Raw genomic sequence first — 14,367 nt, 5'->3', positions numbered from 1 at the left:
TAATATTGCACGAGTCAAAATTGATAACAGATCGGCAGGCTGCGCTTAATCTAATCGGCAAACGGAGGGAAGTTTGTTTTTAGGTGCAATGATATTAGGCTCACACCGTCTGACATGTTGAAATCTATTTTTAAAGATTAAAAATATTATAAGGATTTATAAGGAATTAAAATCTAGAGACCGTAATACTTCTCCTATATTCTACTTTCAGAAAATTATTTTTAGTGTATTTATTTTGAATTCGGATTAAGTATACATTCTGAAATTCAAGATTAGAGCCGGCTTTCGTTTCTTTCGGCGAGACTTTTCATCGCAACCCACTTTTCCGGTTAGTTCCGCTTAATACGATTTCCGTCACATTTGAAAACGTCGCGCCAGCGACGGTCCAACTCGGCTCGGCTCGGCTCGGCTCCAAGCCCGGAGAATTCAGTCGATTTCATGGTGCGCGCGGAAAAAGGAGACCTTAGTCGTGACCAGTGGCGTCAGGTACAGAGAGAGCGATCGCGTGAATCGCCGGTTAGGAAAACGAATGCGTATTTTGACCGGTTATGAGGTTTGTCCTGGATCTTTAAGAGACTTTAACGGGCACAGATCCGTGGCGAATCAGCGGGCAAACAGGAATATAAATACGGCCGATGTCGAGGATCATTCGGTCACGCCGAGCCGCTTCCTCTCTTCTCACCTGGAACCACTTCTCTCTGTCTTTCTCTCTCTCGTTCCTTCTGATTGTCTACCTCTACGTCGACGACGACGGCAGCCAGGCGGTGCTCCAGTGAGTCAATAGGGTACGCGTTCTCGTAACGAAGCATGGATAGCCCCGAGCCCCGACTCAGTGAGACAGGGGCCCCAATAGCGCGGGACCCGTGTAAACCCGGGCTTAATCCGGAACGCGGCGTATCGAGGGCGCGAGAAGCCAAACGCAAGGGAGTCCCCATTGACCGGAGCCGCGGCATTGTCGAAGGGCATTCGAGACGTCCGAGGCCCGTGTTCAAATTGATTCTCGGAGGGCAATCGCCCACGCAGGGCTGTATCATGCGGATGACTGATCAGAACACAGACAGGCCCGCTTGTGCGTGAACGCGCTCGGTGTAAATCGAGCGGGTCCTCTCCCCCGAGTTGCCCAAGGGGCTCCTTTTGCACTTTTTCTTCCCAGCCGAGTGCGCGGAAGAAGGTAATTTTCGGGAGGGCACAATCGACTTTGGCAACTTTGGAGTGGGGGGGAGAGGAGGTGAAGGGAGAGTAGTAGAAGCCGTCGTGAGGTGCCTGTCGATCGCGAGAACGCGCTGCGGCCGCGACGAATTTTACACACTCCGGCGGCCTGCATCTCACCCCTTTTCATTCTCGTGGTATTTCAATGGCGGCGCGCAACCCGACGGTGCACCGTCGGACACGAAGCAGCTCGCGATTCGCGCGGCCACAATGAGGCCCGTTCGACACTACCCGAGAATGGAACGGAGCTAACAATGTCCACGAATTTGCAGCTTTCCTTGCGGCAATTAGCCCCTATTGAGTGCAGACGACGGCCTCTCGTCGGGCGTCGGGGGACCGGTCCCACCTTTCCTTCACCTCCTCCTCCTCTTCTCGCCGCCTTTTTATTTCCTCGCGCTCACGAGATCGGATCCTCGCCGCGCCGCGCCACGCCGATGGAAACCTTCACGCCACGTGCACGCGATTGCTGCGAGTGAATTGCACGCCCGTCGGCTGTCAGATGAATTTCCATTAAAGTCCCCGAGGTTCAAGTGAACCCCTGTGAACGGAGCGTATCCGAATTCGTTCAATAGGCGGCCCTTAATTCCCTTGTGTGTGATACATTTCGCGAAATTTATAAGGCTGTTGATTCAGCTATCTGCTATATCATAACATGGCTAACTTTCGATCGACTTGTCATGTTACTTCCGGCGCATGAAAGCGAAGGATTATCGTCATGCATCCCTTGGAAAAATCGATTTAAAATGAATCAATCATTTTATAGTGATATTGGAATAAGATATATTTTGATTTCCTAGGGGCTGCTCCTCGAACGTAAAGATATTGTCGAGCAGATTATAAAGGTAGGATGCGTATGCAGGAATACGTATTCCTACTTCACCTGTCACCAAAATATTGAATACACATTCTTGATACAAAGATTATGATAAAAAATCGATCCACGAAAATTTTCTCATGCGCCTTTGGCTTTCGTGCGTAGTCCTCGCCTTGCACGATACACGATGAGAACCGAGGTAATAGAGCATGAGAATGACGACGGAGTCAAGAAGAACAAGAAGAAGAAGAAGAGGAAGATGGAGGAGGGGGAGGTATAAAAGGCTGCGAAGGAGTCTCATATAAAGAGAGGGAAGAATGGTGAAGGGCTCGAGAGATATATCGGCCGTAGTGCGCTATGGGGAGCCTTGTTCGCACAGCAGGGTACCCCCTGGGCCCCTCCCAGACTTTACATCTATTTACAAATATTTTGGCGGAGTTGAAGAGATACAGGATATGATGGAGTGAGAAGGAGTGCGCGCGGTTGGCCAAAGCCGAGAATGTCGGGTCTTATGAAAATCCATTTCGAGTAAAAAATGGCCCGGCCCGTAATACATTAGGGATAAGGAGCGTTACGCGAAGACGGTGGAGGAAAGGGGAGGAAGAAAAGAATTGCGGCGGAAATCGAAAAAAGTTCACCCGAGTGCTTGTACGCGCGCCGAACCTCCCGAAAACGACTGTTCGTGTGAAACGCAAAAGGGAAGCCGCGGCTTTAGTTCACAGAAAGGACCTTAATGGAATTGGGCCAATCCCAATTTCTGTGAGAGGTATGAGGATGAAAGTTTCCTGGAAATCGTTTGAAGGAGCATCGTCATTCGGAATATCGCTCGGCCACTTATTATAATGGTTCTCGATTTAATCGAAAAAGAGAGCAACGGTACTAACAATGCTAGCAAATTTGGCTTCTGTACATACTATAAAATACATAAGTGATACGCTGGACAGTAAAATATAAGAATATATGCCTATTATTTGTAAAAGTTTATCGATATTTTCAGTCTTTACGGAGATAAATTAAGTCCAATCAATCCTTACGAACACGAATAAAAAGTTTACACGCACACACGCACACGTGGTATTACGAATAGCGGGCTGCCAGTAGCTGAGAAACCAGTCAGGTTGATGGGAGATGATGAGTCGCGTTGTGTGAAGGATGCTCTCTCTCTCGGCGTTCTGCCCCGATGTTATTTTATCTCTCCTTCATCACTCGGCCCCGATGGCCACTAATTACGAAGCGCATGTCGCCTTACACCTCGTTTACATATTTCGTATCTTATCGCTTAAACGTGCGGGTAAACCCGTGTTAACTCTCGCGCGTCTGCAACTTGACTCGCGTGCGTGTATCCTGTGGTATATAATCAACGTAGCGACATTAAAGCGATATTAATTTCCCTGTTTGGCATGGTACTAATTGCCCTCGGTGCATGTTACGGCTCGTTAAATCGCAGATAACGTCCGCGAAATTGTCGAGCCATCGCCGAGAACAAAGGAGTGGGACGTCGAGACAAACGACGTCGGAGTGTTGCCGAACAGTTGGAGACGCTGGCCGAGGGTGTGGAGGTCAAGGAGCAGAAGGAAGATGTGAAGGAGGAGGAGGAGGAGGAGGATGAGGACGAGGACGAGGACGAGGATAGAGAAAGATGAAGAGGAGAAGCACGTTAAAATAGAAGAAACGACGGGAGCAAAGGAACCCGAAGATGGGCCACGTACTGCTGTCTCGAAAGGGGGTTGGGTCCGAGATGAAGGAAGATGGTGTGCGAAGCGGGACTGGGCTCCATACCAGCATCCGCAGACGGAGCCCCGCCCCCACCGGTTTCTTCTCCGTTTCTTCTCCACCTCCGGGCCCGCTCTGGCTTTACCTTCCCGCGGCCAGGCCAACCTTTTATTCCAATCTTCTTGTTTTAACGTGCTCGTTGCTTTACCCCCTCCTCTCGCGCGATCCACCACCCTCCGCCTCCTTCCCGGCGTTCCCGCCGTGGCCGCATATCGGCTGCATTCGAGGGCCCCGGGAGTGGGTCCCCAATGTTCCATTCACCGCGCAACAAAACGAACCGCCCAGGCGTCAGCTGATCTTCCAGGAAGCCACTTCCGCCTCGACGGTAACCCCCGTGACACCCACACGCTCGACGTCGTGTTCGTACTTTTATCAATTCCGCTGATCGCCAAGGATTTAAATTCTCAGACAGTGAGAGGAGTCTGTGGCGCGCGCGGACACTTTGAAATCCTTTTATGGACTTTTAAGATTGCCATATATCGAGGCTACCATTTCTTGCTTCCAGCAGATTTTTGTCGAAACTCTCAGCCCACCGTCTCTTCTCCCTTTTCACGTACGATCGCGATCGGCGCGATCGTCTTGATTAATCGATGGCTAAAGGGACTATCGAAATGAGACGAAATGATCGGTGCACGAAGGACAATGGCCCGGGACCAAAGAGATGACACGGCAACAATGATAGTCGTGCTTTCAGAAAGAATCGTGCGAGGTGCATCGAGTGTTTGTCGAGCTCTCTAGATGGTCCCAGCAGTAACGACTGAAGAGCAATCCCTGCGTCGGGACGACCTATCTCACGCTTCTCTTCGTCTCTCCTTCCTTCATCTTTATTCTGATTTCTTTCGTCTCGTAGCTTCATTTGTAATATTTGTATGCCGTACGAATCTACGTTCTTTATTTTAGCAGTTCGTCAAACAACCGAATATCTCGAGTCTAAACTCGACGAAGACGGATTGTGAATTAAAAATTCAATTCATAGTGATTAATTTTTTTTTTTTTTTCAAGCTATTGGTTAAAGCAAATCTTCTTAGGCGCTCGTTTATATGGAAAATAATAGTCAAAGTAATAATAAACTCTTTAAATTATCTTATTCATTATAAAAATTTTACACAATATTACTTTTCTTTATAAAATCTGAATTATAAGTTCCTTGTAACAAACGTGTCATCTTGCCAACATGCAATTTCCGGGAAGCCGATCGACGTGACGATCAATCTCGCTAAGGAATTTTCAACCTGTCGTGGTTTCGATCCTTGTGTTTCTGCGCTCTTAGCAGATCAGGTTACATCCTTATTGCTTACCTGCGCAGTGACACTCTAAGACGAGAGCGACAACAAGGCGAAGGAGAACTTAAAAGGTTCAGGCGGGTATTAACTGCGGACTTTAAAAAGTAGCTCTTTAATGTTTTCGGAGCAGGGTGAAGTGTTGGTGTACAGAGTGTTGGTAAAATATTTGGCCAGACTTTATCAGCGTACTGTACTAATCGTATAATACTTGTCATCAGTCCAAATGATGGAATAAACGGTCTTATTGTTAAATTCAAACGCGGATTTAGCCAAACGTCTTAGAAATATCCAATGTTATATAATCTTACTTCGCAATGACAAGCTCGTTGATCGTTGCATTCTGCTGTTCGCGTCACGTCGCGAATAAAATCAATGAAAAGAACATTCGAACGAACATTTCTCATCGAGTTATCAAGGATCCTTCTGGTTTTCTCTCGACATCTGTGGCCGGCCGCGTGATTTCCTGGAAAGCCCGATCGATCCTCCCGGATCGCGCGCGATCAAGGAGGCTCGAACCTGTCGCGGGACCGATCGAGGTCTCGCCGTGTCCCGGGGGGAGCTCATGTTACATCCTTATTACATACCTGAGCGGAAGACAAGACCGCGAGGAGGGACAATCGAGGCGGTGGAGGAAGATCGAAGTCGACGGACCGCGAGGCCCTTTTGTCTGTGGGAACGGATTACCCACGGAGAGAGAAGGTGAAGGAGGATCAGACGGAGTGATGGCGACGAGAGAGCGGGGAGAGCCCGAGGAGGACCCGCAGAACGAGCGAGAACGTGGCGGGACGGGGGGGAGGAGGGGGCAGAACGACACCAGGGGCGTGTTATTTTGGCCCCGAGGCACGTCACGCCCGTCGTCGACAGGCTCCTCGGGCACTCCACGAAGGCGACCACGGGTGATGATGCCTCGTCCACCGCAATCAAAGCACGCCTCGTCGCTTCCACTGTTCGCTCCGCTGCTCGATCGCTCTCGCGCGGCTTCTTCCTTCTGTCCTGCGAAGCGACCGGCTATCCCTTCGCGTATCGATATCCCTTCGCGGTCACGAACGTGCGAGATTACGTCAAAGGAATTGTATCAAGCCAGAAACTGGAAGACCTGACGGAGAACGCGTGAGAACAGGTCGAAAGAGAATATCAAGTACGACGAGGAATAAAGGAAGATGGAAGGAGTAATTTGTTATTGATATGTTGTGAAATCATACCAATCATGCAGTCGCAGGGCGACACGTGTGTTATGGGAGAACCTGATACACACGTACAATAGAATTATAGAGTGAAGGCGAGTAATATAAAATGTGCAGATAAAGAATGTTCTATTCAGCTGTAGATATTTTTATCAAACTGCACCCGAGGAAAGAGCGGTGTAAGGACGAGAAATTATTCATAAAGGGGTGAAAGTTGGGAGACACTCGACGCCCTGAACTTAAGAGCTTGTTGCACCGGCCAAGCTGATGGAAGAGGAGGAAGAGGAGGAGGAGGAAGAGGAGGAGAAATAAGTGAGAGGCGAGAGGGGAAAAGAAAAAGCAAGAGAAGGTAGAAGAGAGAGGGCAAGGTATATGTATACGAGAGAGGACGGATATCGTGTTCCAAATCGGGATCCGAGGGATCGGGTTATTAGGATCGAAATGAATGTAAATCCCCTTAACACGATCCCCGGCCAAAACACGGCTACCCGCGGCTCCAAAAGTGGCCAGATTAGATACCGCGGCAGGGCCGGCCCTGCCCGGGCCCGCTACGATCCCGCAGGATGTAGCAGCCTGATCCTATCTCTCTTCTCGTTCCTCTTCGCCGCCGCCATCGCCGCCGCCGCGTCGAGAACCCCGGGATCTACCCTATAGATGGACCTTAAATCTCGCGTGCGGACCGCAGGAATGCTTAGTGCGCGTCCGACCTAACGAGGTTTTAATCGCCGTCACAACATCCACGTATAACACGTGACAAAGGTGTCACATGTTTTGCGTACTCTTAAATCAGAAAATTACACGGCTTTCCCACGCTCCGCTTAAGTTCGCGTTTGTCGATAATGCTAGCGCTAACAATAAGTAGCAATATCCACTAACGTTTTATCGTAACCCTATCAGAGATGCGGTTTATCAGCAGAAAGAACTCGTTTCTCTCTGCTGATACAAAGGAAGATCAATAAATTTCCTACTAAACGAGACAGTAATTCTTTCATGCATTGTTTTGAATGAAATGCTTATCAATCACCATAATGAAAGGGATGAGTGTCCCTTGAGTGGTCAACGATTGTTTACGATTTACCTTATCTCCTAGAATACTCAAAGCTTATTTAACGAATCGACTTTCCATGTGGATCAGATAGGCGAATGTCAATTTGTCACGTCGCTCGATTAGCCCGAACGAAAATAGAGGCGGAAACTCTCCATCCAGTTGCGTTCCTTTGAATGGGTTAATCTCGACGGCGATATCTAGGCGATAAGGACATTCACGTAGCGGACATTTCACGGCGATTCGCATCGACGTGTATCTGGCACGTTCTATTTCCTATCGACGATAAAGATCGTTATCACCGACAGCGTGCTAGCACGTCTGAAGAAAGTTTGCACACGTGGCGCGTCTCAAGTCGAGGGATGTCGCGTCGCCTCCGGAAAAATTCGCCGACGTGGTTGGGGAGGCGAGGGGGTTTATGAAACTTTATATAGCGACACTCCTCGTAAATGCCATTGTAAATCACAGGTTATAAGGCGAATTCGTCGAGCGCGCCGTAAGGAGACCGTGGCAGACCGCACGGAGGAGTCTGTCGAGGCGGAATCGTGACTAGTTTCCTCCTTCCCTCCCTTTCTTTCCCTATCTCTGCCTTCTTGCCTGTGATTTCTACCGCGCGTGATAAGTCACCTTGATTTGTGGTCGGGATGAAGTCATAACAAAAAGTCTCGCCCCGTTAAACCGGTGTGCTTTCACAGTTGCGCAGTCGCAAAGTTGAAGCTGCACGCGGCGTAACTCTTTTTTTAGAAGAATTTAGTTAATATAATAAATCAGAATTAAATTACAGTTGCGAATATGTAGTGGTTTGATTTGCTAAGCAATCGAATTATTATTAATCTTAAGCTACATCGATCCCTCCGCCATTTTCTTTTTTAAAAGAAAAAGAAGCTTGATATATAAACCAAAGAGAAATCGCTCGAAACACTGATCACATAGAACGTACATTTCATTAAAATTAAGGACCATTCTAGATAAAATAAAAAGCATGATTTGTAGGTGCTGTTATAATAAAAACGGACTCTTCGTGTCTAGACAGAAAATAAAAAAGTTTTTCATGTGCAATCATATTATAAATATAGCAGATTACGTAATACGGTGTCGGATGTGTATGCGTAATACGGTGTCGGATATATAACGTTAGGTCACGTTAAGGGATCTGTAGCAGAACCAAAAAAAGAACAGGGTATTTCTTGCGTCGGAAATATCGCCGCTATGAATGACGGCGAGTAAAAACGATCTCTGCTTATTATTGTATGACTCTCGATATTAGTTAAAGATTCCGGCATTCTAAATTTGTCGGTTGAAAAAGCAAATTCCACAGAAACGCTTCGCTGATGGTGCAAATAAAACGCGAAAATACAGTTTCGTAAAGTAGATTTTCCGCGAATTGTTGAATGAAGCCTTGGCTTTGCGTAAGAGGAACATTCGTATCTTGCATTGATCAAATCGCGAATTAAAAATACAGCGTGTTTGACCGAACGATGCTATTCGTAAAATTTCGGTTTGTGTGCTCTAGCTATCTCCAAAACAGCTTACCCGCGGTTTAATAATAGTTTCCAACATGTTATCCGAACCTTCGCAAATTTATCTAGAAGCATTTGCTATCGCTTCATCGTGCATCTGGATTGCGTCAGTTTTTTATCTTCTTCCTCTTTCATATTTTTTGATAAGACATGTAACATATATTGTCAATGAATGTACACAGTTACAGAATTCGTGGTATAAAAGATTAATGATTTTTATCCCGATTATTCTTCACACATACGTACACGACACCATTCTGTCAGGATGCAATTTGTGTTGAAGAAAATTGTCGATCGTGCACAGTATAATGTTTGCATGAAGCTAAGATTCGCGATTCGTTTGCACAAATGTATGCAAAGTGCAAATATATGTATACCTTATAAAACATATATGAATATTTTCCTCGAGCGGGATTCCACACATCACACGGGCTTTACATGCAACGCGCTTTAGCCAACACAATATCTGCAACGTGGGCGGACGATTATTTATCTTGTCATTCGCGTGATTACTCCGTGCCGTCGGCACGAACTTCTAAAGCACCTGTCTGTGAATCATCCATGGCAATCTCAATGCGCTTTCTCGTCCGACATCGACAAGCGTGGGACAAGCAGTTCCGAAGGAAGGAACTAAAAGGGTTGAAAACGTTATTCTCAACCTGGAGAAAGGTATTCGAATTGGACAAATTTAAATAATTTCTTTTTAATTCTGACTGAAATGTATGTCGATAAGAACACATTATAAAAATACATATGCATTTTAGTTATGATCTTTTTAAATTATAAAACCATATTTAAAAATTGATTAGTTGGTAGATTGTTAGCATACAAATTATTATTTTAAAAAACGAAAGTTTGTCGATACTTGCAATTGTTTTTAAAAAATATTGTTATCTTGACTTGAATTATTTCATCTTTTTAAGAAACGCAAAAGTATAACCTGAGAAAAAGAAGTTGGACGCAAGACCTAAAAAGAAGCACGGAGAGATTGCGAGAGACGAAGAAATGTTCACGGCACGTCCACTAAATCAATCAGTCGTAGCAGCCGCGCTAATTAGTGCTAATTGACCTTTGGACCGTACTGATCTTTAGTCTCGGCGTGTTATTTTCGCCGGATCCGCTTACTACGTATCTGCATACAATTAGTATGAGAGACAAGAGTAAATCGCGTTTATTACGCTATTTAGAAATTTGATTTATAAATACCCCATCATTCAAACACAATTGTGACGACCATGCCATGTACATCGCGGCTACATGCAAAGTGGCGCTTGAAGAAAAATATTCGTATTCGCAATTAGGCATCCGCGTGTAAATACGTGCGTAGAGCAACGAGCCGTTTGCTCTAATCGTAGGCTTAATCTACATTCTAAACGGTGATAACTATAAATCACTCACTTATTGCAATCGTCGCTTGGCCACATGCAAATTGCTCCTGTGAATGTTTATTCATTGAATTTTTCACTAATTTCTATTAATAGAACATATTTCATTCTTACAGTTAGTTTACCGGCAAGATTATATTTTCTCTTTTTCTTTCTTTCATTGACATTCTAATTTTTTTATTCTCACAACTTTATCACATGTCTGTATTTTCTCGAAAATTTTCAGTTTTGGGGATCAATCTATTTAAAAAAATATAATCTCATCAGTAAAAAAGAAATGCAAAATCTGTTTACACCAAGATATTTTTAGTCTTTTAAATCGAGGATATTTTATAGTGTGCAATAGATTGTACATATCAAAAAGTACCTGCACGGCAAGTTTACGTCGTTGACGTTTATTGACAGACGGCGCCATCGAGCGCAGATAACGATTGGCCTGAATCGCCCTCTTATTTTGCATTCCGTCACGTATCGGTTATCTCACTCCCTGCGATTATCGATTAAATCTAGGCGCGCAGTTGGCGCCGTTCTCCAAATTCCCGGCCAGATAATAATTTATATAACATTTGCCATTTTATGATTTTCGAAATGCTTACCCTGATTGTGAGACATGTATGTATCTGACCAAAAAATATTGCTATATTATCATGGTAATTAAAAGAAATGGAGAGGAAATGATAACAAGATTACGATTTTACGGTACTTGGTTCTGTTTGATTTAGTTCAAGTTGGCGCGCAGTTGTACGATAACTCGACGGGAAGCTATCGATATCCTATCTCGGTGCAAGATAATGGAGTTTAATAACTTCTAGTTAAACAATTGCGTGTGTAATTGCGCTACTTGTGAACGATAATCCGATATCCGTGCCCCGCGGGACGTGAAGTCGCGCCCGACAAGTAAGGGGATCGTTAAATCCATTGTGAACGCATTACCGCAGGACGCACCAACCTAACCGGGAGCCTCGAAGGTCGACGGAAGGAAAAGAATTCGAGGGGTCGAGTAGCCCACGGATAGTAGATTTGTATACGCGATTCTCTCCCGAGTCATGAATAAAACTGAATAGCCGAACCGGTAACCTAAACCCGAAGTCACTCACCACCTGTTGCCTTTGTGTTTGTACACGTCGGCCCTTTCACAAATAAAACGATTCTTAGATCGATGATTACTTTTTTGTCACCCTTCAGATCTAAAGATCCGCGGATCTCGGATTTATTATTACGTGTATTACTGTTATTTCATTAGATCGTAACATGAAAGAAATGCAGTAAAACAGATATAAGTTCACATATTCTCAAAACGTATCTTAAAAAATAAATTTGTTACATTTATATATAGATGAACTCTTAGATCAGATATTCTCGTTAACAAAAATTTTACAAACGTAACTGCAAAGTCATTTAACGATGATAACTGAAATATTTCGTTTATCAGTAGATAACGATATTTTTAATATCAATTCGATTGCTTTATAGTCAAATCTTAATTCGAATTAAAAGGATATATTTAATATTAAAAGATAAACAATTACTACCAGCACAATGTATGGAGAATGCGGTGCATCGTCTGTACACAGAGGAAGAAAACTAATGTAAATTGAAACGAATTATATCATCTCGATAAAAATCTCGGATATATTAACGGTGTACAAATGCGCGTTAATATTGTCAAGCGGTTTCAGATATATTGCTTGTTGGCTGCCAAACGTGTCTCGGAATTATGTAGCGAGATATGTTCCGTCGTTAAACACGGCATTGCAAATTATGCCGGTTGCACCGATTAAACGCGTAATCGATAAGATCAATCTAAGTAACTCCTCGGCTGCCGCGTTGCTGATGGCGAGATTACTCGGAAGCGCTACTTCGTTATGATTCCACGGCGTGTATACGAGCGGTATTAATTCAATCTTTCACGCGTGCACGAGCGGGAGCAGGTAGCGGCGCGTCTTGTCACGGGAAATTAAGATTAACATTCAGAGGTGGCGTGTACGCGAGGTCGTTAGCGATATTTACAAGTACGTACGACGGAGCAATAAACTCGTTGCTGCGTCTTATCTCGGCGTACCGTAAAGCAATAATCGAGCCGTTATCCCGTGCTGTAGGCGAGAACGGAGCTCATTGACGATACACCGGGGACACTTCACAGCGATCGCGTTGGCGTATACAAGTACCGTTCAGCTTTAAAAAAAAAAAAAAAGGAAGGAAACTAGTTTCGAAGAAACAGCTTTGTAATATGTAATCTTAATTCCTTAAGAATACGAGTTCAGAGATGACCTCGAGAGGTAAACGTAACTTCTTTAAAGCGTCGCTAGTTCCTCCTGTGAAAAATAAATTGACTCCTTCCGCTGCAAAGTTACGTAAACGCGGTCACGCAGATTTTTCGCGAGGAGACGCTCCGGTTGTAGAAGCTCCCGTCGTTCGCTGCCTCTGGTTAAATGTTCGGCAGCGTTATCGGTGTCGAGTGGTAGCTCGTTCGTTGAGGCAGAAGGGGAGGCGGGAGAGCAGGTTGCAACAGGAGAGAAGAAGCATTGGCCTGGCAAAGTGTTTAAGAGCGTTATCTTCTCGGCTATTAGTCTTTCTTGGTGTGTGGCCTCCGGTCTCACCGGTCGTCCTGCTCTTGGAGAGCACGAGCTCGTGCAAGGGTTAAGTTTAAGTAGCCCCCTTATCTCGGCTCACCATCTACATCCCAGGAGATTCATGGAGAGGATCAAGGAGAGTCGGAACAGGAAGGGAGGGGAGGTGGAGAAGAGGGGAGAACGGAACGGGGATGAGGCGCGAAGATCGACGCGAATTCCGTCGCTTCCGAATGTCGAGGGGAGGCCCATTCATGCGATAAGCATTCACGGATCGCTATTCACCGACGACACTTGACCGAGAAAACATCTCCCCGTATCACGGGGACATCGATGCGAGAAAGAGAGAACATTCGAGAAATGATTCTGTACCCGCTGACTTAATTGACCGCGACACCTGGTACGTAGTATGATCGGAAAGAAGTCGAACGCGTTGGTTGGTGAAAGAGTAAAAATTCCAGCTATTGACACATATTCTCTCCCGTGACCCGTGACTCTCGTATGCGCACGGACCCTCCATTTTGAAAAATTGAAATTTAATTCCGGGTGCAATGATCTTTGTCACGCGGATATCTCTTTCTCGATTCGGGTATCAGGTCGACGCCATAATTATCATAGCTGAATCTATGAGAATCGATGACGATCGATCAAGTCTGATCGAGGAAGGGGAGCGCCACGGCAGACGTCCGACAGTTTAAATAACAAGTGGATGTATCCTTTGTTAATACGTTGGTTTATTAATAGGGCCCCCTGTAGAACGTTGAGTCCCGTACTAGCCCGGTGTGGGCCCATTGTGATAGGGAACGTGCGGTGCACGTAATTCCCGCCAGATTGATGGCCGACTATTACCAGAATTTATCACGCCTGCCAGGCGACTATTGTGACGTATGTGTAAATAAAAGAAAAACGATCCTGGCGAACAGGATATCTCCTTGTCCGCGACACAGAATGTCGTCGTCGTCGGTCACCTTCGGAACGATGATGTTCGGATTTCGTGAATGCTCTCTATAAAACTTTACGAGGTAAAAGTTTGATTTTTTAAATAGTGTACATTTGATTGATTACACGCATTAATAATCACAATAATTTATTCGTGAAACATGCGCCATGCCCTCACAAAGCAGGTTCTGATTAACTGAGCAAAATTTACAGAGACCGGAGATCGACGAAGCGGCGAGGGGGGACGGATTTCGCTAGGATGTCCGAACAACAATAAAAGATCGGACCTGTTATGACTGTTGTAAAATCTTATGACGATCATAACGCTATCGCGATGTGTATAACAGTGCTGGTCGCTCCAATCCTTCTGGCCAAGTCCTTTTGGGGGCTACACAGTCTCTCGGGGATCCGACTACATTAATCGAGTCATAATCGCGACAAATCCAGTCTCGATTAATCACCAAAGAGCGCGGAGATTTTGGTAACCAGATCAAATTCAGATTTCAGAGAGCCGATAACTCTCGTTGAACGTTCCGCCAGGTCGTAAACATCCGCTTAACTTACCCCGCTGGCATCAGCCGAATCAAAAACACCGTAAATTAAACGTGCATTATCTACAGATTGTGGCTGCTTTTTGTTCGACAT

General features: G+C 45.3%; 2 protein-coding genes across 2 annotated transcripts in view; both read right to left on the bottom strand.

Annotated features, from left to right (window-relative positions):
* The window catches only part of LOC139814392 (short transient receptor potential channel 4), a 59,765-nt gene that overhangs the window by 11,031 nt on the left and 34,367 nt on the right, over positions 1-14,367 (bottom strand). The window lies entirely within an intron of this gene.
* Hh (hedgehog signaling protein) overlaps positions 1-14,367 on the bottom strand; it is a 37,916-nt gene that overhangs the window by 3,685 nt on the left and 19,864 nt on the right. The gene's annotated exons all lie outside the window — the stretch shown is intronic.

This window comes from Temnothorax longispinosus, chromosome 1 (genome assembly GCF_030848805.1).
Source record: "Temnothorax longispinosus isolate EJ_2023e chromosome 1, Tlon_JGU_v1, whole genome shotgun sequence".
In the NCBI taxonomy this organism is placed as follows: domain Eukaryota; kingdom Metazoa; phylum Arthropoda; class Insecta; order Hymenoptera; family Formicidae; genus Temnothorax; species Temnothorax longispinosus.
Note: the sequence above shows the minus strand (reverse complement) of the source record. Positions and strands in the feature narration are given on the sequence as shown.